General features: G+C 47.3%; 1 long non-coding RNA gene across 1 annotated transcript in view; it reads left to right on the forward strand.

Moving 5' to 3' along the window:
- LOC138562841 (uncharacterized) overlaps window positions 1-25097 on the forward strand; it is a 36533-nt gene extending 11436 nt beyond the window's left edge. Inside the window, exons 2-3 of the long non-coding RNA XR_011299351.1 lie at window positions 1419-1528; window positions 24548-25097. This is a non-coding gene — a long non-coding RNA (uncharacterized lncRNA). The remainder of the gene's footprint in view (window positions 1-1418; window positions 1529-24547) is intronic.
- Window positions 25098-27720: the final 2623 nt, after the last annotated feature.

Consider the following 27720-nt stretch of genomic DNA (forward strand, 5'->3'; position numbering starts at 1 on the left):
GTCACCACTTACGGTTCGCAGCTTCTGGAGACTCCACAAGCAATCTCAATGCATTAACTACTATATCATGAATTCATACAGGTTTGTAAAGTGCCTCACAATCGGACTGCTCGAGCTATCCATATGCCCATTGGAGAAGCACTTTTCAATTTCAATAAATGTGTACAAAGTACCCCAGAGCACAGAGCAAAGTGGGTGCTTAGAGAAGGGAAACACCCTGCTCCAACATGAAAGACCCTGCCTTTCCTGCACTGGGACCCAGACAATACAGGGTGATCTGACGGGCAGTTCTAGCCCCATTGGGTGATATCTAGCTTTCTATTTTACAACAATAGCACAACTGGAAAGTAACATCTTGTCCCCTTATTCCCATTGTTTATTTGTTTATCTTTCCATTTCATAATAAAATAACTATGTACAAATCAGTATTTGCACCACCTGGTAGAGGGCAGCCCAATCCAAACTGCTAGACCATGTACCTTCTTTATGCAAAGAGAACAATCACAGACATGTTTCGGCCTTATTGGACCTCATCAGTGCCTTCCAGCTTGAGTAGCTAAGAAATGACAACCTGCTTTTCGAATGTGAGAAAGGTTTGGCCTTGCCATGATTAGTGCATGCTGAACTGTGTCTCGAACACATATTACACATACAGCTTGCTCCAGATGTAGCTTCTCCTGGACAATACACCCCAGGCATGTTCTTGAAAATGTATTGAATATGAGTTGGCTCCCTATCTGACAGGTCAAAGCAAGGACACAAAGTGAGTGTGCTAAATCAAAATATTGCTGCTTTGCAGGCTGAACTCATAGGTAATTTGAACTTGGAGGGCGATAACCAGGGACATTATATGAACAACTTCCTAAACTTGGATGGTATAACTAAATTAGCCATCTGGTTCTGAAGAAGGCTCAAGTAATTGCGGGTTTGCCGAAACCTACATTGTCCCTTCATGAGAATTGACAGACAGTTGCAGAATTGAATTCATCAAGCAAAGACTATTTCTTATGGGTGTAGATTTGGAATATTATGTAGCAGATAATTGTATGCATTTAGACTTATAAAATAAGGTGTGTGATTTGAATCTGTTCATAATTGTGCATGTGTTATATTTCTAATATGATGTTCGGTTCATAATTTGTATACTAGTCATACACATCAAAAGGCTTCTAATGTAATCTGGTTTAACTCCGAATATTGATTATGTTCATAATTGATGGAATATGTGTTTACATTTATATATTTAATAATCAAGCCAAAGAAGTTGTATGCTCCAGTCTCAATGATTTGTTATTTCATGTGTAAGAGTTCTGTATTTCTATCACTTGGTGTGTAGACAGTCCCCAAAGGATCATGTGTTGCCTTTGACCTGCTTATGTTTCATACTGACTGATGTATGTTTATTGTCTGTGTTTTAGGAGAGCCAGAGAGCTTCTGGAAAAGGGTCATTCGTATTGTGCGCCTGGTCCTAGCCGCCATCGTCCTGGTTGCTGGAATCGGCATGGTTCGCTGGCATTTTACATGAATGGTAAACTCTGAATTAACCACTCAATAATCTCCATAAAGGGGATAATGGATTATAGGATGTGATGCGGTGTCAGACAGCACAGGGATGGGGTTCCAGCGTGTGTTCAACCTGCGGCTGAAGTGTGGCTGTGTACACAGTATGATGTTGAGCGGATCTGCGTGTTGTTTATCACATTTTCCTAATTCCTGCAGAATTGTAGTTAGTGGGACTCATTACAAGGTTGGTGTTAAAACCTGCCGTTAGGGGGCGAGCTACCACCGACCCCATAACAACGTTTCTGCCGCCCGATATCCCGGTGCCACTGGGATATCATGAGCGGCGGCGGAACGGTAAATCACTCCATGGGAATGGGGACACTAAAGCACCGGCAGCGTTGCTAACGGTGCCGGTGCTTCAGTTGAAACTGCAGGAAGGCGCCTGAACTCCCGGCAGGTCACGCCTGCCCGGAGTTCCATGCCCCTACTGGCAGACTCTTACGGCCTCATTATGAGGTTGGTGATAAACCCCCCCAGTAGGCAGCAACCCCTTATCACCGTTTCCATCGCCCTATATCCAGTTGCTACCGGGATATCATGACCGGCGGCAGAATGGTAAATCCTTATTCGGGAATGGGGACACTTAAGCACCGGCACCGTTAGTAACAGTGCCGGTGCTCAGTGGAAAGCCTGCTGGTAGGGGCCTGAACTCCTGGCAGGTCAGGCCTGCTGGGATTACCGTGCCCCTGCCGGCAGACTCGTAGTTTTGGCACATTGCTATCAGCACCCTTATTTCCAGACCGCCAAACTTCAAATGAGGCCCAGTGTCTTTGGTGTTTTGATTTTTCAGTGTTGTATCAAGGGATGACCCAGCCCAACATATTTTCTGTTGTATTTTGGACAGCCACGCAATCCCAATTGAATGGAGAACTAGCATAATTGTTCCTTTGTATAAAAATGGGTCAAAATGATCCCTGTCCTCCTGCAGGCTTATTTAATTGAAAAAATAGATCACTTTAGCAAAAGCTGTTTTCTTCCCACCTTGTTGATTGGGCAGAGCAAACAATTTACTGGTATAAACATAATGAGGTTTTAGAGAGGGTTAGAGACTGAATCACAATTTCTAAATATATATATATATATATTTGCGTTGTGCAGAATAAGTTTGTGGTGCCGGAGCGAAAGCACTTTTAGCTTTCATGGTCAGTGTTAAACAATGTAAATAGGGAATTGTTGTGGTCTAAACTCATAAAACTTGGGCTAACACAAGATATTAGCTATTGTGATGGTTTTGCTTTTTAATTCTAATGCAAGAGTTAGATATTGAGGCTGATGGGCCCTCATTACGACCCTTGCGGAAATCGACTGACCGGAGCGCCACAGCGTAAATAGCGTTTCCGCCATTGCACGAAGGAGCAAAGTGCGGCCCATTCCGACCCATCGGGCACGAGCACCACGCCACGGCGGAAGTGCAAAGTCCGCGATGGCGGAAATGACCCCAAAACGGCCCACACCGCCGCCGTACGGCGCCCTAGGTGCAATACCGCCACCCCTCTCAGCGGTCACCGCAGTGTGCGCCTACCGGAAAGTACGGTGACCGGAAATATACGGAAACGGAAGTTAAAACATGGGCCCGGAACGGGAAACATCCCGGCGTACACCTATAAAACCACTAAAACCACACAACCACTAAAATCACCACCCTGAAACACACCCCAACCCGTCAACCACCCTAGCGAAACCAAGAAAAATGGGAAAAGTAGCGAAGAAAGCGTGCGACCGCAAGCGGCAGGTCCACTTCTCCCGTGAGGAACTCACCGTGCTAACAGAGACCCTCCAGGAGAATGCTGCCGTCGTCTTCTCCACGCAAATGACCAGGACGGCACTTGCAAACAAGAAGGCCATATGGGCTCTGGTGGCACAGCGGGTAAGTGCGGTGGGGACCGCTCCCCGCACCCCACAGCAATGCCGCAAGCGATGGGACGACCTGCGGATACGCGTCCGCAGCATACTCTCTGCCAACCGCAACATCGCCACAGCCACCGGGGGAGGTCCTGAATCACCAATCAAGTTGACCCCCTGGGAAGAAATCTGTGCCTCCACCATCGGAATGGAGAGCATAGAGGGAGTCGGAGGGATGGAGAAAGGAGTGCAGACATCCGAAGAATCAGGTAGGTGGACCAGATAAAACAATGCCAAATCCACACAGTCCATCCATGTGAAGTACCATGCGTCCACATAGTGCAACAGAAACACATGTCCAGGAGAACGTCCACACACATCGGCCTGATAGCGCACGTTAAAACCCACAATAAATACATAAATAATTAAAAACCCCTAAAACACGCACTACACGTGCAGCAGGCACACCCTAACTGCAGGCTGCCAAACAACTGCACCCTCACTCCACACACAAATCAAAGCACCTCCAAGGCCCCGACCCAAATCACCCTCAGGTACCACCCCAATGCATGTGATACAATGCCATTCCAATTCCCACAGACCCATCAATAACCCTCGCCCTCCTTTACTCCACCACAGGGTCCGATCCAAACGACGAGCTACAGGACACCCCTACCAGCACACCTGCAAAGAGGGCCAAGACCAACGGCCAGAGACCCTCCACCTCAGCTGCACGCATCAAGACACGGCAGCAGCACAAATCAGGTGGCAGCACAGAGGAGGGAACATCAACAACCACCCCAGCAGCCAGCATGCCCACAACACCACCACCACAGGTCCCCCCAATGGATGCCACAGAAGGCACTGCCTCAGGTGGCAGCAGCACCATAGGCGACACCCCATTGATGGCAGCATGCTCCGACACAGAAAACGGGGATGCCGAAGTCAGATCCATCCATGACCTGTCCCAATCCCCCTGTCTGTCCCATCCCGTACAACATGAGGATACCACGCAGGGGCACCCACAAGACGACGACTGGCCATCCCCCCCAAGCCCTGTGGCAAGGCAACATGAGGTCAACAGCCCCTCTGCGACACCCCCGCAAATGGCCATGGCCCAGCAGAGGCAACAGTCCCTCGACCAGTTGATCGAACAACAGCAGCAACTGGCCACACTCCTCAAGGACCATGCCGATGAATGTGGGGGCACCAAGGCAGACATAGAAACATCAACTGAGACACTTAGGGCAGAAATGGAGAGAGGCACAGAGACGCTAAGGGCACAAATTGAGAGAAGCACCGAGAGCCTGAGGGGGGAACTGCATGCGACGTCCAAAGACGTATGTGCCGAACTTGCCGCAGTGCGCCGTGTGCTCACTGAGCTCTCGCAAACCCTTAGGGACATGCATGGACGTGAGCAGGCAGACACATCATCCGTTGCAAGTTCCGTCCAGGGCAGCCCCCAACGTAGATCTGGAAGGAACCTGCGCTCCACAGGCAGGGGTGCCCCTGATACCCGCAGAGGGGGCTTGCAATAGCGACAGCCCACTGACAATGAGCATCTTTGGACACTGGTGTTCGGGTGGGAGGTAGGAGGGTGGAGGGGGTGTGTTGGGCTCACTTGGGTGGCGGGTCGATAGGGTGTTCAACATTATATCACATATGCCATAAACAGTGCACGATCAACCAATGAGATGTGTGGACATTGATCTTTGTGTACTAGGCCATCATAGGCGTACAGTCCATATTGTGCATGTTCCAGACACACACAGTGCCACGAGTCCCGTGTCCATGTATCAGCCACCAGGCGTGAGTGCTAGAAGCATACATCAATGAGATGCTGACGAATGTCACGGGCCTCCGGTGCCTCGCAGACTCCATGAGGTGCTGCCACATCCCCACCCTCATCATGACCATCATCAGGTGCTTGCAGTTCTGCGTCAGGGGGCATGGGCACATTTCTACGTACGCACATGTTGTGGAGCATGACACATGCCATCACCATCTTTGCAACCTTCTCATGGCGGTACAGGAGTGCCCCGCCAGACCTGCTGAGGCAGCGGAAACGGCACTTCAGTAGGCCGAATGCCTGCTCAATGACTACACGGGTACGTGAGTGGGCATGGTTGTAGTCCTCCTCATGCTGGTCCCGTGGGTTCCGGACTGGTGTGAGGAGCCATCTCTTCAGTGGATATCCAGCATCACCTGTATGTGGACGAGAAACGTAGGATGTGGAATGCCATTGATACGTACGCACACCCCCCCCCTTCCTGCCAGTACATTGCAAAATCACATACCCCACATCATCATGCATGTAATGAGACTCACCGAGTAGCCAGGATCTGTTCCCTGCGTGTCGCTCCATGTAGCGTGGTATTGTAGAGTTCCTCAAGACCATGGAATCATGGGTTGATCCAGGGAATCGGGCACAACAATGCGTAAAGATCCTGTTGGAGTCACACACCATTTGTACATTCAGGGAATGAAATTGTTTACGGTTGCGGTACTGGGCCTCCATGGCATGTGGGACGACCAATTCAACATGGGTGCAGTCGATGGCACCAATGCAACCCGGTATGCCGGCAAGTGCATGGAATCCCACTTTTGTGTTGGTTATTTCCTGCTCCGAGCGTGGTAGAGAGATGTAGTCGTCTGCGTGCTGCAGGAGGGCATCGAGCACTTGGAATAGTGTCCGTGAAAACAGTGGCTGAGAAATGCCATGCAACTGTCCGACTGTGTGCTGGTAGGTGCCTGTGGCCAGGAAGTGGAGTACAGACACCACCTTCAGTAGGGGTGGGATGGCGGTTGGGCTATCTATCATGCTGACTAGGTCAGCCTGTGTCATGTCCACAATGGCGGCTATGGTGTCCCGGTCCAGACGGTAGAGGGTGTGGATCTGCTCATCAGTGAGGTTGAACGGATGTGCTCGGAGGCGTGGGATTGCGGGCTGCCTGCGTGGTGGTAGTGGCTGTGCTGCTGGGCCTTGCTGGCCCTGCCTTGGCCTCCTCCTCCTCCTGCGTCTCCTCCGTGCGGCTGGTTGTAGTTGTTGTTCGTATTCTTCTTGGAGTCGGAGCACTTGCAGTGCTATCAGGTCCCCCAGGGCCAACATCGCGAGTCCTGCCGGTAGCATTTCGCTGTGGTTGTGGGAGGAGACTGGGTGTGCAATTTATGTGTTTCCAGGCTGTATGGCCTCCACCTGTGGTGATTGATTCCACCTGTGCAAACTGCTCTCCCCTTTGGCCGAGCACGTCCCGCGCACAACGCTGCAAATCGGGTAATGGTATCTTGCTATTGCAATCATGTATTTGTACCCGATGGGCGTGTAAGATTGGTTGATATGTTCATTCTGCTGTGGTCCCATTGTTTCCCATACTATCTGTGCAGTCGCGAACGGACTTGTGAAGGGTCAGTGGAACGTAGTACTCGAGTAACGGTGGGCCCTCATGCATCACTGTACCGAGTTGCAACGACGGGCGTGGCTTCCCATTTGTGGGTGAAGGCAGTTGCCATTTTCACACACAGCCGCACTCGATGGAATAATTAGTGATCTCAAACGGCCACAGATGCCTTCTCGACGTGATGTTGCAAATGAGGAATTCGAAGGGCGGCGCTTTCGGTTTCCAGCTAGCGGCGAGGAGATGCCCACAGGTCTGACTGCAAATATAACGTTCTATTGTTCTATGTCCTTGAGACAGGGCCCATGGCGAGGGAGCAATGATTGATATGAATAGTTTGGGATGCGCAATAGCTACGTGGGCGATGAGGCCGGCCATTCCCAAATACATGTTACTTCACAACACTGGATTTACGGGCTGGGGCACTGTGGATTTAGCAGGCTGCATTACGCACAGACTCAATGGATGTTTCTAATGTCATGTGAGTAATTATTCAGGCGTTTTGATCCCGGGATGAGGGAATGATGAATGGATGCATGGGCAGGTGATTTGATGCAGAGTTTGCCATGTACAGGGCTTCTTGGGATCTATCCGCCTCCCCTACGCTATGTGATGCAGGGCTGCCATAGTGGGACCATCGTCTATCTGGCCTTGTTGAGCCCTCCCTGTCTCGACGCGCCCTCAGACACTTGTGTCCATGCACGTTAACATTCCCATCTGATGGATTCTGTTTTGGCAGACGCATGCACAGGTACACTCGTTCGTGATGGTGTTTACACCTCGATATAGATGGTTATGAGTCGCAAGTGGCTTTGGGATGGTGATGATCCTTTGGAGTGGGCTAGCATGCATATGGCTGTGGATTTCGTGTGATCATTGAAGTGAGTTGTTCGAATGCAGTTCTGATGGCCATTCTGTTCTTGTTCTTTTCTTTTGGTTGACAGGTATCTCCTCCCCTTTTGCCACTGCCATCTGTATGCCACTCCTGCAGATGGATTTTACTCCCGACACCTGCTGCTTCGTGTTAATCGGTGGAGCAGCATTACGATCTTATGGGACGATCGCCAGTGGCCCACATGCCCTTACGCAGTACTGGTGGCTCGGAGCAACATTTCGGCCTTTCAGCTGGACTAGTGCCTCCCCATTGGGTCGGCCCTGCGGTTCTGTGCGCTTCCATGTTGCCTTTTCGTACGTGAATGTGGCTCTGTGTACCATGGGGGAACAGGGCGACACTCAGGTAGTGGCTGGTCATTTCTTGCGGATGCAGCCCACAATGGTGATTTGTGTTTTGTAGTTCATGGCCTGATGGCTGTAAGGGCTTGGTGACTTTGATGTGCATTAAATTTCAATTCTGATTTGGCCCGTGTAGCTTTTTTCTTTGCAAGTGATGTGGCATATGCCTATTTGTGGGGCGATGTATTGTGAGGAGATCTGCATTGGGTTCCAGCTTCGGGGTTTAGTTGCGTGGTACTGTGCTGGGCACGTTTGCCTACGGAGCACAGTGAGGTCAGGGATGGGGGCTGCCAATATGACTGTTTGAATGTTGTCATGTGTAGTGATAAACAGTACCCGCACCTCCCTGGGATCCAGCCCTTTGTGCAAAGTAAATCACTCCTAATTACCTTCCCACACAAATAAGGTTTAAGAAGCACGATGAACTCAGTCTGGAAAAAAGCCAATCACACAGAATATGATGCTTGCATTTATTATCTACAATGACTAATGAAAACTAAGCAGCAATTTATAATAATGTGGAAATAGAGAGTGCAAGCTATATAATGCCAATTATCAATCACAGATGAATATGCAATTATTTGGTCTTACGCTCCTAATGAAATGTAGATGAAGATACGATCTGATCACATCCAGGACCCTCGCCGCTATCTGGTGCCCGGCACTCCTCAGCAGAGGAGGGGAGGACTGGCCAAGCCCCCACAGTCCTACACCAGAGCAGGGATGTGATGTTAGGAGCCTCGGCCCTGATAGCGCACAGCTGGTCGTCCAGGCACTGTCCTTGATACGCACGTCTTTCCAACAGTCCAGGATGAGTCCCCCCTCCCTGGTCCAAGTATAGTTCTCTTATTAGGAGCTGCACGTCAATCATCATGACGTGTCAGCTCTTCGAGAAGCTTCTAGGCTCTTCCCTCCTGGCAGTAAACATGTTTTTTGCTTGGAAAGTTACAAGACTGGAAACAGCCAGTCTTGGCTCCCAGGCTTCGGGCACTGTTTCTTTGCATTCTTGTCTTATCAGTGCACCTGACTCGCAGAGCGAAGACGGGCAAAGCAATGCCTGGCTCCCACGAACTGCATGGAGCCTCTTGCTAAAGCACGATGTTTTATGTCTTCAAAAAAGGCCTTTGCAATTAACCCCTTGCAAGCATGCAGGCTCACCCAGTTTGAGAGTCCTGGTTGATGTCAGCATTTTCCTCCACGCTTCGAATAGGCTCTAATACACACAAGATAGCTCAGTGGGTTAGTGCAAATGCAGGTTACTGCAAGCGCCTAGCAGCTTATCACTACATTCCACCCCTTTCGAAGTGAGGCCTGAAAATGCTGACTCAGTTCCATGATCTGGAAGCATGCACAGTGTGCTGTAGGCCAATTAAGCGTTTCTCTAGCGCAGACATTCTAGTATAAAGGAAAGACATTCTGCGCAAGAGTCCAATGAAGACGATAAGTATGAATATTAGGGAAATCAGCAACCACAGCAATGGGTGCAGTATTATATTAAGCAGTTTAGTGGAGGAGGGAGACCATCCAGTGAATATATCCCACCAGTGGTGAGTAGTAACGGATTGCAAATGGTCAGCAGTTTTGATTAATTGGTTTCTGTCTATTATCAGCTTGTACTCTGCAGAAATAACCGAGGTAGCTAGTGTCTGGAAATCTTTCCAAGCAGTTTGAGCAAATTGTCTAATAGCTTGAAGCCGGGCAGTAATCACTCCATAGGATAGAGTCCAGTTAAGCAAATGCGTGAGCTCAGCATGCAGAGTAGTGTGAGACCACTGGGTTAGAGAATATAGGGTATGAGTAACAATGTCTAGGATAGTCACAACTTGATCTACACAAAATACTTGAGGATTCCCTAATAACCTATAATTGTTAATAAGCAAGGAATGATTAGTAACTACGCAAGCTGTATGCTGATCTATCTGAAAGATGTCAGTCCCATTTATGTGGTATTGCATCCAGGTGCACTCCCCTGCTACGGGATGTATACATGGGTCCGGAACCCTCCCAGTTAGGGGACACACCCACCCCTGATCCCAGGGCATGCAGGTGTGACTGTGGATGGTGTAGTTTTGGCTGTCTAACCATTCCCCTCGTATTTGCGGAACCCACCAGGAACCATTGATTTTCATAGGCAGTACTATAAAAGGGCACCATATTTCTAGAGCATAAGCGGTCCTACTCACTTGCATTAACGCATGGCAGGTGTTATTCATGCAATCAAAAGCAAGCGGCTTAATCCATATGTCTGCTGGTAACTGTAGCTCTGTGTGCCAGTGGGTTGAAGATAGTCGCCCCCATTCGGAGCGGAAAGCTAACACCTGCTGATTTAGCAAAGTTTGCCATAAAATACATCGTGTGTCTTTAGCAGTTTTGTTGACCTGTCCTATGGCAGAGAAAATGTCTTCATAGCTGAAATTCTGCCACTTCCAATGGTTGCCAATACTTGTAGCAGTGTTGCGCAGGGTAGGACTTATCAATGGGCCCCACTGAGCCAGAAGTTTTATAGCGCCGCTGGCATCAGAACCCATAGTGGCTAACTTGTTGCGCACAGTTTCTATGTCAAAAGCATTTAAAGCCCCCGTTCCCACTCCCGCTGCACCCGCAATCAAGGAATCTAAACCCCTAGCTACGCGCAATTTGGTGATGGGCCATAGAAATTGACTCCATTTATAGCAGCTTGGTAGTACTAAGGAGACATTGCCCCGTGACAAGTCTATGTCTAAGTGTACCTCTGAAATAATGGAAGCGTGCATCACATGTCTGCAATTTAAATGTTGTCTTACTATTGGAAAATCTAGCAGTTTTACCAACTCCTCTTTGTGAGATTTGAAAAACACCATCCTCCAAGTGGGATGCCTACCATGTACAATATTGGTTTTTGATACAAACACCATACTACCATCTGGTATAGGCTGTTTCAACGTACAATTATATGAAGAACATGTGGCTAAGTTATAGTCCAGAAAATCTTGGCGAGTACACTCGTTGCAGTTCTTGGGACAAAAGAAACATGAAACATCAAACAAATTATTTGATCCATTCACTGAAACTTTTGGACCTAAAATCTCGTAGGCGCCAGTCATATGAGTTAGTGATAAAAGGTGTCCAACAATGTGCCAATCTAGAACTCTTGCAGTTCCATGTGGATACTCATTTGTAACACTTTTCTCACAGGTTACGGTGCGGTTGTAGTTATCACGCAGGACTGGAGCATCAGGTGTAGTGCATGCGATTCTCAGAGTCCATGTAGTGTCTTGCAATAACCCACTCTTTACAGAGAAAGCGTTGGTTTGGCAGGCCAGGAGCACCCACAGCAAGGCAAGTCCCATCCCCTTCATACTGCTCTACGTTCGTGGTGTGAGCCTAGTAGCGGGAATATAAACAGGCACATCAGAATTATGCAAAAGTACAACATAAGTACTTCCAACACCTTGACTTAACACTTCCCCAGCCTCAGGCTTTTTGTTAGGATGGTGCACCCACACCTTTTTTCCTGTGCTACCGAAGCCTCCTTCCCCCCTCAATGTAGTGTCTGGAGATTGCTTGCTTTCTACTACTAGGGGGACAACTGCTTGTTCACAAATCAATTGTGCAATTCGGTCATATTTGGTTAATGGTACTGCAGATGCACCAGCATTATGTAAAAGTACCGAAACAGTCCCTCTATAATCAGGATCAATCACACCTCCTAATATGTCAATGCCTTGTTTTGCCAGGCTGGATCGTGCAGCAATGCGTCCATAAGTGCCAGCCGGCAATTTGATGCCAATGCCCAGCGAGATGGATTTGGTTTGCCCCGCCGGTATAACACCATCTTCACAGGTAGATAGATCAAGTCCAATGCTGCCTGCAGTGGCTTGCACAGGCAGCTTAGCTTCTTTGTCAGTTTTCCACACAACAAGAGTCTTTGTAGATTCCACTTTCTCACTTGTCAGTCTCACAAAGGGTGTCTGGCGATTTCCCAGTGGACGATTGTTCAGTTCAAACAGTGCATGTGCCAGATGTTTGGACCACCCCTTGAGAGTGTGAGTCTTAGTCAGCTTCTTTATTTGTTGCTTGAGCAGCCCATTGCTACGTTCCACCAAAGCAGAGGATTCTGGGTATCGGCTGATGTGCAGTGTCCACTTTATGCCTTGCTCTAGTGCCCAGTCTTGCACATTGTGTCCAGCAAAATGGCTGCCTTGGTCTGATTGGATTTCATCCGGGATGCCATAGTGTCTGATGAGGTATTCCATGCCTTGCAAGGTAGCCCGTTGATCTGCATGGGCAGCTGGATAAGCTAATAACAGTCCAGAGTATGTGTCTACCATGGTCAACACATAATGCTTTCCATTCTCGGGCGGTAAAGGGCCAATGTAGTCAACTTGCCATACGCTAGCAGCTCTTTCACCTCTTCTCAAAGGGCCTTGAGGCTTCCTCTCCAGGGGGTAGTGCTTCACTTCACTGCACACGGAACATTGGGAGGCAGCTTGTCTGGCTTGATCCATGGTAATGGGCAATTGTCTCTTTTTTGCCCATTGGTAAGTTCCTGTTTGCCCTAGATGCCCTGAGGTTTGGTGTGCCCAATCCGCCATCCCTTGCAGCACCTCAGCTTCTTGCGGTGTTGTCACTGGGCGAATCTTTGCCATTTGGTCCACTTCATTGTTGAACAGGGCAGCCAGTGAGGTGTCAGGGGGCATGTGTGCATCGACATGCCCAATGCAGATTTTGCACCTCTCACCTTTGCACCACATCTCTTCCCAGATGTCTGGCCCTCCCCAGATCGGCGTGTTCTTGATTTGCCAACCATCTCTTCTCCATGCCGGTGCCCAATGTGTCAGGCCTTGATATGTGGCCCAACTGTCTGTGTATATGTATGCAGTCTCTGTTTCCTTCACCTGTTCAATCACGGAGGCCACTGCTTGCAGTTCAGCATACTGACTTGATCCTCCCACACCTTCTCTCATTAGCAGTGTTTCTCGATGGGGCTGGAATGCGACAGCTTGCCAGTGTCTTTGCCCTTTATCATACTTTGCCGTGCCGTCCGTGAACCATGCAGACTTTTGTTCTTCTTCTGTCAATGTATCATAGGCTGGTGCGACTTTGAAGGGAGATTCTGGCAACGCCACATGGGTGTTTGGTTCAGGCATCGCATCCAGATCTACTGCCTCCAGCATTTGTTCTTGCAGTCTGGAAACCCCTGTGCGGCCAGCTTTCGCACGTTGCTGTAAATACCATTTCCATTTGACATGAGTGGCGTCTTGTGCTCTGCCACTTTTCCCATTTGCAGCAGTGTCACGCACCCAGCCCATGATTGGAATTTCTGTGCAAATTGTCACTGGTTGCTCGCCTGTGATTCTTTCAGTTTCAACTAGAGCCCAGTACACTGCAGCAACTTGTTTCTCAAGAGGAGTGTATCTTGTCATAGGATCTGTGAGTTTCCTTGACCAGAACCCCTGTGGCACTCTTTTATGTCCTTGCTTTTGCCACAAGCTCCACACAGCCACGTCATTGTAGACAAGAATTTCCAATTCAAAAGGATCAGTTTTTGTCAGGGGCCCCAGCGTGATGTAATTTTGCAATGCATCTTTAGCCTGTTGGAAGGAAGTCTGTTGCTCTAGGCCCCATGTAAAGTCATGTTTCTTTCTGGTGACTTTGTAAATGGGTTTCAGTATCAGGCTTAAATGAGGTATGTGATTTCTCCAAAACCCCATTAACCCAATGAATCTTTGTGCCTCTTTTTTATCTGCTGGTGGAGCCATCTGCTGAACCATATCAATTACCGGGTCGGGAATTTTCTTAACTGACCCAGACCAGATTGCACCTAGAAATTTCACCTCTTGAGCAGGCCCCTGTACCTTTTTGGGATTTATGGCCCACCCCCGATTTTGCATGTGTGTGATCAACTTTTCAGCAGCATTTTCTACATGTTCTTTCTCAACACTGGTCAGCATGATGTCATCAATGTAATGAGCAATAAATACATTATCCAATTGCACCATCTTTAAGTCCCTGGCAATCAATCCATGACACAGAGTGGGACTATGCACATACCCCTGGGGCAATTTAGTAAAGGTAAACTGTCTGTCTCCCCAAGTGATAGCAAATTGGTCTTGTGATTCAGTGTCAATATCAATGGAGAAAAATGCATTGGCCAGGTCAAGGACCACATGCCATTCACCCACTTCTCTTGTAAGGTTTTCAATCAGAGTAATGATGTCTGGCACCGCCGTAGCTAAGGGCGGCACCTTCTTGTTCAAAATGCGGTAATCAATTGTCAGACGCCATGCCCCATCCGGGCGGCGGACAGGCCAGATCGGCGAGTTGAATGGACTGACTGCCGGCCTCATTATGCCAGCTTTCACCAATGACTCAATAGTTTCACCAATCTCTTTATGTCCTCCTGGCAACCGGTACTGTTTCACACACACTGGGTCAGCAGGAGGAGGTAAATGCAAGGGGGACCATTTGGCATGCCCAACCACAACAGGGTTAACAACTCTCACATGGATTTTTCGATTGCCAAAAACAAATTCGCCTAAATCTGTAGTCACACTTTTGCCCAACAACACATCCATGCCAAGGATGTACTCTGGTATATCTGCAATCAAAACATTTGCTGTGAAAGGCAATCCCTCACCAATTGACATTTTTACATTAAAGGCTTTTGCAACAGTTTCTGCTCCCCCATAACCATTGACCAAAACTTTGGGACCAGACAATTTACTGGGATTGCCATTCAGAATGGTTACCTCAGCTCCTGTGTCTAATAGAGCCAAAACATGTTTTACTTTCTCATCCAAGTACAAGGTAAGTGGCACAAAAGGGCGTCTGTCTCTGGGGCTAGTTCTCTTTATTAACCGTACCTCAAAGACAGAGCCAGCCCTTCAATCAAAAATGGGGTCTGGGACCTCCCACTTGTTCTTTGCCAAATCAGGGTAACCCTTTGCTCGCACTTTGGGCTTTAACACCTCCTCTTCAGAGGGTGCAGAGGGCTTAGTTTTTTCCCGTCCCTGTCTTTTAATTTTTTTCCATTTCTCAAGCAGCTCAGATGTGGGTTTACCATCTATCTCATCTCTTGGAATTCCTGCCTTTAGCAGGTCCACCCACATTTGTTTGCGTGTGATCTCAACAGTATCAGCTTTCTCTTTATACTTTACATTTTTACCACGCTTTTTTTCTGAATCATTGTTTGCAGCCACTAGACGTGCTGCTTTGCGTACATCCAGCCCTTCTAGTTGCCCTAACAGAAGTGCCACTTCATCAATGGCTTTGCCCTGCGCTGGACCCAGCAATGAAAGCAATGCGCCCTTCATGTGACTCGGTGCATTTCTTAACAAACGTGCGCGCATGCCAGCTGTAAACAACTCCATGTCAGGCCCTGCAAAATTTGCACTGTACAGTGCACACTGCAAACCCATCTCTCTAAGCTGGTTTGTTGCTTCAGTTAGTGACTGCCAACAGCCCCAACTCTCTTCCATATCCATTGGACTCCCATACAGATTCATTAGGGCAGTCTGAAGCCAATTAAACAAGGAATGAGAACCTTGCTGTCCGAGCGCACCGCGCACTATCTGTCCCAACATCACATTAGTAGTGAGTGAACCCATCTTTAACAGTTCCTCTGGGGTTAAGAAGATACTATCGGCACCCGTGTCCCAGATGCGAAGGAACCAAGTCAAAAGTGCTTCACCTAGCTTCTGTCTAAATAACTTAGCAATCTCTAAAAGCTCTGTCTGTGTATAATCACGGACAATCCTTGTATTTTGAATATTTGCACCGCCAGCTTGGCCCTTTGATTTGTTAGTGATTAATGGCCGTGCTGGATAAACACATTTCTTTGGAGCACATTCCAGCTCCTCTTCATCAGACCAATTTAATTCAGCAAGTCTAATTTCAACAGACTCATTCCAGTCATGTGCTTGCTCAGTTTCACTATCACTGACTTCACCCGACCATAAATTTGGGTCCCAGTTATCTTTCCTAATTAGCGCGCGAATCCTTATCTTTGATGGATTGCCCCGCTGCTGTCTGCGCTTGTGCGTGGCTACACGCACAGCTAAAGAGGCACACCTGTCCTCCATCTGATCAGCCCGTTTAACGGACGATTCAAGGGTCTCTCTCATAATAATTTGTTGCTCTTGGAGCAGGGATATCTCGTCTGTTAATTTACTAATTTTAGCATCTTTAAGCAATTCATTCTCATGCACCTTTCTGAGCGCCTGCAGGAATAACCAGCCTATATTTCCTGCTGCCTTGAGCTCCTTTCTGCATTTCTCAAGCGGTAAACTCTCCAAGCACTTACTAATTACCGCCGGGGAAACATCATTTTCAAGCATGTCCCATGCCATCGGTGCCGAGTACCGATGCAAAATATCTGCCACACCCGACCAAGCATTTGATGCCGGCCATCCTGGAATGTGACAGAGTGCACTATCTTCCCCATTGCATTCATCTTTTGTATTTCTTTTCCAGAAGGGCATCGTGCTCGAAAACCCTGCTCACAGCGCCAAATGTAGTGATAAACAGTACCCGCACCTCCCTGGGATCCAGCCCTTTGTGCAAAGTAAATCACTCCTAATTACCTTCCCACACAAATAAGGTTTAAGAAGCACGATGAACTCAGTCTGGAAAAAAGCCAATCACACAGAATATGATGCTTGCATTTATTATCTACAATGACTAATGAAAACTAAGCAGCAATTTATAATAATGTGGAAATAGAGAGTGCAAGCTATATAATGCCAATTATCAATCACAGATGAATATGCAATTATTTGGTCTTACGCTCCTAATGAAATGTAGATGAAGATACGATCTGATCACATCCAGGACCCTCGCCGCTATCTGGTGCCCGGCACTCCTCAGCAGAGGAGGGGAGGACTGGCCAAGCCCCCACAGTCCTACACCAGAGCAGGGATGTGATGTTAGGAGCCTCGGCCCTGATAGCGCACAGCTGGTCGTCCAGGCACTGTCCTTGATACGCACGTCTTTCCAACAGTCCAGGATGAGTCCCCCCTCCCTGGTCCAAGTATAGTTCTCTTATTAGGAGCTGCACGTCAATCATCATGACGTGTCAGCTCTTCGAGAAGCTTCTAGGCTCTTCCCTCCTGGCAGTAAACATGTTTTTTGCTTGGAAAGTTACAAGACTGGAAACAGCCAGTCTTGGCTCCCAGGCTTCGGGCACTGTTTCTTTGCATTCTTGTCTTATCAGTGCACCTGACTCGCAGAGCGAAGACGGGCAAAGCAATGCCTGGCTCCCACGAACTGCATGGAGCCTCTTGCTAAAGCACGATGTTTTATGTCTTCAAAAAAGGCCTTTGCAATTAACCCCTTGCAAGCATGCAGGCTCACCCAGTTTGAGAGTCCTGGTTGATGTCAGCATTTTCCTCCACGCTTCGAATAGGCTCTAATACACACAAGATAGCTCAGTGGGTTAGTGCAAATGCAGGTTACTGCAAGCGCCTAGCAGCTTATCACTACATCATGCTCAGGGGCGGGGGATTTGGTTTTGGGTGACAGATGCCGGTCAGCCAGGTGGACTGGTGGAATGATGTGTTTTTCGGAATATTGCTGGTCACAGGTGTCTGTGTTTGCGTGCGTTTCTTGGTGGGGGACTGTGGTCATGTCCATTGGGATGGCTTCTGTATTCGTGCCATCTGTGCCCTGCAGCTCCCATTGGCCCCTCTTGTGTTTCTTTTGTTCGTTGCCATGCAGGGGTGACTTGTGCATTTCAATGGTTGCATTGTGACTTCATTGCACCTACGGGGAGTTGTACTTTGTGGGCAGGGAGCGGTGTACAGGCACTCAGTGGGGCCGTTTACGGTTGATTCGCGATGCCGTACTTCTCGCCATGGCGGAATGGTACATTACGCCATGCCTGATGGCGTTAGGTACATGTCCGCTAGGGTCGGAATTGGCGTACCCTTGCGCCATGGTGGTGTTTGCGGTTTGGCATGGCGCACGCGCGCGTGCTTGGTGCAGTTAGCGTTGGCGTTCACTACGGTGTCGCTAATGGCTTCGTACTTTCCGGTGACGGGTCATAGTCGCAACGAGCGCTATTCGATGGCGGAATTGCATTTCCGCCATCGTTTTCACCTTTCCGCCAGGGTCGTAATGAGGGCCATGGTGAATTGACAAATGACTTTAGGATTACAAAAGGAGTATATCAGGGGTGCATTCTGATTTTTATTCTAAATACTAATTCACTGTTGCAATCTCTTGAGGAAGTCACATATTATATTCCTCAAATCTGAAATGGCGCTTTTATATGCAGATGATGTAGTTTCAATATCTAGGACTCCCTCCGCTTTACAAAACCTTTTTTCCACATTTACTCTTTATGAACGTGTTTCTGTGATTTGATACATTAAATCTGACATTCATCAGGCAAACAACTAAAATGATGCATATCCCATCAGCTATATTTGCTGGAGTCGTACGGTACTGAATATTAATTAATGAAGAGTTTCGACTTCTAAGCTCTTCTGTTCATATATACGAGCCATGTTCTACGGTGCAAATTCTTATCGATGTAGAGTACTGTGAAAAAAGCATGAATGATAATGATTTCTTTTTTTATAATGATTACAAAGTCACATAAAAACACCCTAACCAAGGCTATAACTATAATCCATGCCGGAGAGCCGGAGTCAAAAAGTACCTTCAAAACTTGGACATTGGGAAAATCTCCTTGCGTTAGATTTATCTCCATATTAGATTAAACAGTTCCCAACATGAACCTGTCAATACAAAATAGGATTGTTAATGGGACATGTGCCTCTCCAGACCTACATTCAAATGTAGCACATTTAGAAGCCATACTGACTTACTTCTGAGAAGCGTATTACTTCTTCCACCATGAACCAGAGTTGTACTGCGGCTTCATAATCCCAATGTCCACCTGCTAGAATAATTGAGTTATGTAATTCTATTCTCTGCAGCCCGCAATGGAGTTACTGTGGAGCACTTACATACAAACACAACTTACCTTTATGGAGCTTTTGGGTTCATTGATCAAAGGCCCAGGTTGTACTGCCACATCATGATCCTGGGAGCAATACTTAGAGTGAATCTGCGTCATCAACAATGCAGACACGTGCTGTTATGAAGACCCTGCAAAAGAAGCTGACCTTATAATGTCACAAGTCAAAACACTTGGGTCCACTAAGAAATGTGGCATAGATAGGACGGGGAGTTCTTACCCAAAATGTTACAGCTGCCAGGCATCATTCTGTGATGTCTATTCACGAAAGCAATATCAGGACATTGTCACAGAACCTACGGCGTAAAAATGCTTCTGCAGTAGAGGGTTGTCTGGTCGAACCACATAAATAAGCTGCAGTTAGAATGCAAAATGCAACAAGTGTCATGTGACGAGCGCCATGAAAGGGCAACCTTAACCCAGGACATTAAATTTGGTCCAGACTGGCTATATAAGCAGAAATGCATGGCTGAGGAACAAGTCTGGCTCATCACATACATTTGGCCTTCACAGTTCTTTTAGTAACTCGAAGGGTACTCCTGTTAATGTTAAGTCAATTTCAAAATCTACTTTTTGCAAAATAGTTAGTAGCAAAAGCAAGATTATTTCTTAGCCTCAATCAAGCGTTATGGAATAGTGTAAACTTGCGGTTTCAGGGATGCAAGCCTACGAGGAAGAGCTTAGGCTCGAAACATGTGTCAGGCTGATTTTGGATGGAATAAAAAATCTATGCAACTTTGCACAAAAACTTAGACTGTATATAATTAGCATCCCGTAGGGGGAGTCATATGCCCTCTCAGTCAAACACGGAGTTCAGAAAGCAGGCTTTACCTCATGAAACCTCTCACGTTCTGAGCCCCCTGACTAAAAAGAGGGCAACAGGTAAATAAGCCAGCACCCTCTGCCCCTATCCCAACCCATTCCCCACTTACCTGATGTTGCCTTGGCCCTGGCCGGCACCTGGGACACTCAGTATTCCACCACAGCAAAATTCCCCATGGAAAGTGTCAGGGGAGTTTTCTACAAGTGCTACATGGTAGCCGCACTTCAGTCAACTATCCCAGTGGTTTGTAGATCCCCAACTCTTAGTATCAGTTTGTACTACTGCTGGAACCTTGGTAGAGTGGCAGAGGAGTCAGGCTTATCTTAAAAGGAAGATGTGAGGTGTAGGTAAGTAATTTGAATGTTAGTTAGCAAAACACTTCCAAAGAAACACTTACACATAAATGTATATTAAAATATAGATGTATCATATTTACACTAGAATCACCTTAAATCACTTAGTAACTATAACCAAAATACATAGGATTACTTTAAGATACTTTTCAAAGGCTGCTGCTTAGTTGGTAGTTGCTTGCAGTAACATTTGTTACATAGATTTGACAGTAATGACAGTTCTATCGTATTATCGGTAATAGCGTGAACTCTCAATCACTAACATAAATACAGTAAATGCATTTAGTCTGCAAACATATATAAGAGAGTGACATTTGTGAAGGAAAACAGTTGTTTAGAGTTATACTAGCAGAGCGTCAGGCTCTAGAGGCAGTTTCTTCGCACAGCAAGTCTTTTAAAGTCCAAAACGCAACCCTAGCTAAAAGGTAGTTTGGAATGGATTAAAGTCTTGTGAAGCAGCAGAAGATCAAAAGTTCCTGTGGATACTTTCTAGTCTCTAAGAAGGAAGATGTTAGAAGTCTGAACCAACGGTGATGTCCCTGTGAAAGAACTTGCAAAGGTGACACAAGAAGCAGCTTGGGTTGGAGGTAAGAGGGGGTACCCTGGATACCTTTAGGTGCACTCCAAAGATCTGGAGCAACATCACCTAATCAGGTAAGCAATACCTTTCACCCCACAGTATCTTATATTAGAAGAAAAGATTGTGGCTGGATTCTCCTTGACGGGACAGTGCAGGACTTGACCTCCAAATTCCTTGGCCTGGTGATGAAAGGCAGGGCAATGTACAGGTTCACTCAACAGCAGTTTCGAGAGGGGCTCTCTCGCATGACTTTCAATGACTTCTCGGTTCAATCTGTGGATTTGGCACCTTTTCTGCAGCACCAACAAAGGACGTGATTCTCCCAGTCAATCTTCGTTGCTTCTAGCAGTCCCTCACTCTGGTGAGGGGTCTGGGTGAGTTGCAATGGATCTTTGCAGTGTCCTTGAGGGCTCAGAAAATAATGGGATGAGTTTGGCCGCTCCACGATATTGCACTCTGAATGGGCAGCAGGTGGTCTAGTATTGTGGTTTCTCGGCTCGGGAAATTCCCAGGACTTCGGGAGATGACTCAAAACAGAGTTCATCTTGGGTCTGGTTGTTTCCACCAGTCAAAGGGAAGGCGTCATCCTCTTTGGAGCTCCTCTGTTGCATAGAAAAACATGTTCAGGAGAGTAGTGGTCGCTTCACAGTGTTGCAAAGGGTCTGCAGGCACCTCTTGTCGTCTTCTTCTTCAGTTACTTCAGCTTCCAGTGGTCAACTTGCTTTCCACTCCAGGAGCCTCACCTTTTATTCAGTTCCAGCACACACTCCTCTGCAATTGCTCAGCAATTTACAGAAGGGGGCGTGTGGCTGTCCAATCAGGACAGCCAGACCCCCTGCGGGAGCTGGTCCTATTCATGCACTCTGGCAGACAAAGGACAGGGGGGTGGAAGGCTCCTCCCCCACTTCCTGCCTGCCCAGACACTCTGGAGCCTAGGCGGGGATACCTACTGGTTCCCGCCAAAGGCAAATCACACCCATAGGCCCCCCCCCCAGAATGGTAGTAGAAGTGCTAACAAAGAACAACCATGAAATGGTGAATAAAGAAGGGAGCCCCTGAGTTGGTACTCAGGTGCCCCTATTGTGCACTACCGAGTCTATGAACATACCCTGCGGTAGAAATTAAACACAATAGTTGGTAGGACATGTCCACTGCCACCAGCCATAACTAGGAGTTGGTCTATGCGACTAAAATGTTACAGAATTAAAGAGAAGGGGGATGCTAAGTATCCCTTTGGCACTCCACTGAAGGTGTGTGCCAATCTCTTAGGTCATACAGTTTAAGAACAGCAGTTACTTAAAGATATGTAAAAGATTCCTAAAGGATGACCCTAAGTTTGCCCAGCAACATTGCCCGTAAGGAGCTGTGGGCTCCAAACAGTGCAACACAGATGCCTTTGAGATATGTGGAGAAAGGTGTACTCCATAGGACAGTACATATACAAAGAAATTAGTGCAAAAAGACAGAGCTCATAAGAATGGATGAGTGGGAAAAGGGCCCACTCACTCAGGATTAAAGAAAAAGGTCCGGAAGTCCAGCAAGAAGAGTTGGGGTCTCACTAGGAGAGGGGATGAAGCAAAGAAATGATAAATCTCCCTAACAGAAAGGGAAAACGAACTATGTGTAGTTCCCTCCTTCCTTGTCCACGGCAGAGATCTTATTTTGTAGATTTCTTTTGAAGTTGAACAACCGGCCATTTCTCAACTTTAAAAAATGTTTGGCAACCGAGAAAGCATTCCAGAGTGCTAATAGCAATAAACCCCTTGATGGGGGTCTATCACCAGGCCTGGTATTGTCCTGGGCTCATTTTACAGGCTCAGGGTTGGCTGCAGCCTGTAACTTAGGACATGGGGCATTACATGACCTGGTAATGCCCCCTCAACCCCCATGCTCAGGTTTATTTCAAAAATAGAAAAACATAAAGAATGCCCTCACACTTTTATTTAGCAGGTGTGTATATTTATTATCTTATAGAAGTAATATATGAGCGTTAAAAATAGCATTGTCAAAACAATAAACAGTCCCCATATTAGCAGCAATGTGGTTGTATATAGTCCTAGCATCCTATTATTCTCCTATTCACTTTGAGGAATCTAAATCCTACAACCACTCAAGAATGTGCACAACCCTCTAGAAAACAGCCCAGTAAAATGAAAGATGTATTCACTGTAGTGCTGTCAGGGTTGGCAAGCCAGCAGACAGGTGATATTATCCCAACCACTGTAAACCTATTTTATGGAAATGGATTAAAAACAAGCTCTATTTAAAGCCAATGGATTTTAAAGGCAATTACCTAAAAACAATTTACATCCATTAATTAAACATAAAGATAAAGACATTTAAATCCACCTGCTGGTTTCCTCCATTGCATCCACAAGTGCATATGTTATTTATTTATTTATTCATTCATTTATTTCATTTGTTGATAGCGCCCAAACCAGGAAGAGGCGCCAGGTCACATTGGTTACAAAAACACAGTTGAAGTAGAACAGTTGCTGGGTTACATTATACATTGGTAAAAACAAGACAGTTGAAAATAGAACTGTTGCTGGGTTACATAATTAATACGGTTGCAGAAGTATTGGTGAGTAGGATAGAGTTAGGCGTATTTGTTGAACAGAATGGTTTTGAGGTTTTTATGTTGGTCCACTTATCTTGGCTAAGGAACTGCAAGGAGAGCCAGGGTTTTATATGTGCTTTCCAAGACTTATCCCACACCAAAGCTCAGTGTGTCTCCACACACCAAAGACTCGTTAGAAGCTAACCTAACAGAAATGCATCATGGTGCCTATTGGCTGTCCACCACCATGTAAATTAAAAATATGTGCAAAATAGGAAAAAAGGTTTAATTCAGTCCCCAAACTTTAGAAATGAACAAGCAAGAATACAATTTAAAAGTGAATAAAGTATTGGCATGGCTCCGTCAAAGGACTGGACCAGGAGTGGTTAGAAACTCTGACTTGAAGATGCTTTGTAGACTGGAGATAGAAAATTGGTGCACCCAGGAAAATAGCGATAGTTTAATAGTAGGATGTGGAGCCAGTAATTTGCCATATTTCCTAAAGGCTCTTCCAATTTGAAACTTATAGTGGATTAGATTTTCTGCCTTTTTAACTGATTTAAAAATGTCCTTGCTAGTATGAAGACCTATGTTGTTATGTTATTTTTGTTTGTTTGGTTCTATGTTTTGTGTAGTGCCCCGATGCCTGCAAGTTTTTGGCGCTTAAGAAGTAAATAAATAAATACAGAGCATGTCAGACTCTTGCTGAGACCAGGCGTGAGATCTCTGGCTTTGTTCATGTCCCCTGGGTGTACCCATGGGTGAAGGGCCACAGCTAAATGATAATGTGCTAATACTATAATCTACTGCCCAACAATAATATGACCCAAGCACAAGAACACCAGTGGGTAGAGTTCAAATGGGGCAGACCGAGCAGGAATGGAATTCAGTAAAATAACTCATATAGTTTATGAATACAGGGAGGGACACTATATGTAAGAGAATGAAGGACGCTATTTTATAGTCGAATGTTTATAGTGTTTCCATATTAAAAGGCGGCTAAATCTTGCAAGAAGGTTGTGGAGGGAAGCAAAGGAAAGTTGAAGTAACTTCATCACAAAGGCCTTGGTGAATGCTTGTAATAATCACACAAGTCTTGACATTATGTTGTTGCTTTCATATGTGAAGATATTTAAAACTGTAGCTGAATATTGCAGTTTGACTTGAAGAGCGAGCATAATACACTCAAGAAAAGCAAAAGACTGATGCTGTGTCATGTCATCCATTTCATGCAGTGTCGCATCTGATGCATGGGAGGCAGCACAACCTGGCAGCGCTGAGCGCGTTTCTGAATGAATCGGTCTGCAAAAGACTCCTTTATATCTGAGTCTGAAGATGAAGTGCACCCAGGCCACAGTGTTCCTGTTCCGGAGACCTTCTGTGACTCCTTTCCCAGGCATCCAGCACCTACAACTCTTCATCATGCACAGCCCTGCCCTGCCTTCCTGTGAGCAACAGCCTGCCGCTGGCATAGGGGCCAAAAGGTCTCTGTGATAGGTCATCATACCTGAGTATCATGAACTGCCAAACCCATGAGCTGAACACGCTTATACTCCTGGCTGCATAGTGTAATTGGGCCGCATTTGCCTGTTTTATGGCCATTTTGATGTTTGCAAGCTGTGCTCTCCAGAACAGTTTCAGCCATTGCATATGTGTGTGCTGCTTCTAGTTGCTAAGGTAGTTAACAATATACAAACTTGGTCGTGAAGCTCTGTTCTTCTGCCGTGTCCTGTTTGTCATGCTTGTCAAACTCTGCAAAAGTCTGATGTGCCATTGTCTCAGATTTGGGCCCGATTACAAGTTTGACGGTCTGCAAACAAGGGTGCTGGTAAGCTCATCGGGACCCTTGTTTCCAAAACGGCAAACTACGAGTTTGCCTGCAGGGGCTGCTGCACCCGACAGGTCTGACCCTGTCGGGCTCAGCGGCCATGGTAGGCAGACTCTTCACTGAAGCGCTGGCACTGTTAGCAACAGTGCCGGTGCTTCTGAGTCTCCATGGGAATGGGGACTAACATTTTACCTACACCTGACTTCCCGGGCTGCCGGACTTGTAATGTCCTGGTGGCACTGGGTATTCAGGCACTGGTAAAGTTTTACGAGTCTGGTGGCAACCCGCCTGAAGCACCGGTAGGGTTACCACCCGACTCATAATTAGGCCCAAAATCTTAAACATTGGAATCGAGAGAGGACGTGGTCCTGACACCTTCTCAAAATGTGCACCCAACATATGAAAAAGGCATGTACTTATTGGGTGGTGTATAGGAGGTTTCGAATGGATTGTGTCCTCCCACATATTCCTCATCTTAGATATTCGTATAATCAGTTTTGCTGCTTAAAAAAAAAAATTCCACTCCAGAGGTCGCTGCGCTCCATGTCGTGGCGTTGATGTCCCTTGAGGGCTGCCGTAGAGAGTTGATGTCATCCCTGGTAAAAATAGCTCGAGCCGCGCCCATTGGCTTAAGTTCCATTTTTCAGAAAGCTTTTGCTTCGTGTGTATGAAAACAGTGCTTCAGTCTACCGATATGTCATCATCATCTAATCCTTCTACCCCTAAAACTGGCTTCAGAAAATGCTAGAATTGAGTAGATCACTCCCCACTCACACAACCTCCTGGGGCGCCCCGGCCCACCCAGCCGCCCCGGCTGCTGTCAGCTCCGGATCCCGCGGTCACTGGCCGGAATCGCCACTCTCTGGCACTGGGCCATCTCCCCTGGAGCAGCTCCCCCCCCCGCTTTGGAGCCATATCCAAAGCACTGAAACCCTCTAAATCTGCAGACATCTCCACCATGCTGCTGGCCCCGGAGAAGGGGAAGAAAACTGACCCCTCTAAACTCACACCTCAGAAAACCACCGAAGACAGAGGGACGCTCGCAACCAAGGAGGACCTCCAGGCCTTTATGGCCGATATCAAATCGGAATTTAGAGCCTGTATGACTGAACTCACGACCAAACTAGAGCAAACGGAGCAACGGGTCAGCAGTATCGAGCAAAGGATGGGAGAGGCCGAAGACCTACCCATGGATCACACCAACTCACTAACAGAGATGCAACGCACCGTCCAGACGCTAATGGAGAGAACCGAAATCCTGGAATTTAAGCAGGAAGACATGGATAATCGCTCCTGACGCAACAACCTGGGCATCCGAGGGGTGCCCTCTTCAAAGCACCTTCTTCCAGTCTCTGCTGCCGGATCTGGATGAGGCTCAACTCCTACTTGATCGTACCCACAGATTGCGCCCCCGCCGGAGTACTGACTCAGACCCCCCTCCGGACGTAATCACAAGAGTTCACTTTTACACTACCAAGGAGGCCATTTCAGCGATAGGCTGCTCAAGAGATGAACTCACTTTCCAAAGTTCCCCCCTACAGATCTTCCAGGACCTCTCCCCTCTAACGCTCCAGGAACGCAGAATGCTCCGTCCACTCTCGCTCTTCCTCCGAGATCAGCAGATTCGCTACCAGTGGTTGTTTCCCACGGCACTACAATTCTCGTATAAAGGTACCCCCCGCACCATCAGCCACCTGGATGACGCAGCATTCATTCTGCATCCGAACTCCCCCGAGGGCGCTGATCCGCCCTCCCCGGGCAGAGCGAGCCCTGCTCTGAACGCAACCTCTCCCTAGCCGAAACGGGCCCCATGGTCAAAGGTGCAAAGGAGCCGCAAACCCAAGTGATGAGGGAGGACTCTCGTGAAGAACATATAGCGCTGGAACCACCTAAAACCCTTTAAGGTCGCTGCAGACCCCATGCGGTCCATACCCCCCTCCAAGGTGGATGTCACCAGGTTACCCTTGGAGAGATTTTCAGCTACGCTGGTTATGCTGTTGGATGACAGCCTGGGTGGCTAGGGGAGGTGCCGATAGTTCAAAATCGGTCCCCCTGGTCACGGTTTGGACCTCCCATTGGAGGCCGATGTTGGAAGTTCACATCTCCCGTTGGAGACTACTCTTAAAACCTTCAGCCACAGGAGAGTCCAAAGCACCTAACCCCACACAGCTGTGCCTGACTTAACTCCCCCCTAACACTCCCCCCCACAGCAAGCGTGCCCGGGGAGCCAGCCCCCGCATCTAAAACTGAAGTTCACCACTCTGAACAGCAGGGGCTTGAACTCCCCCCCGAAGAGAAAATCCATTCTACAAAGGCTACAAAATGATGGGATCTCAATTGCTTTCTAACAGGATACACATTTAATCCCAGCAGACCTTTCTCGCCTACGAAACAGACTCTTCCCTCTTCAATTCTTGGCATCCAACGGAACTAAAAAGGGAGGCACTGCCATTCTATTTGCAAAAGACTTGAAACCCAAGATCCTGGACTCACTACGGTGCCAGGAGGGTCGCTATGTTGCCATCAAATGCATCATATGTGGCCAACTTTATTCCCTCATTTCAGTTTACGCTCTGAATG

This window comes from Ambystoma mexicanum, unplaced genomic scaffold, assembly GCF_040938575.1.
Source record: "Ambystoma mexicanum isolate Mex_15411 unplaced genomic scaffold, UKY_AmexF1_1 Mex_scaf82, whole genome shotgun sequence".
In the NCBI taxonomy this organism is placed as follows: domain Eukaryota; kingdom Metazoa; phylum Chordata; class Amphibia; order Caudata; family Ambystomatidae; genus Ambystoma; species Ambystoma mexicanum.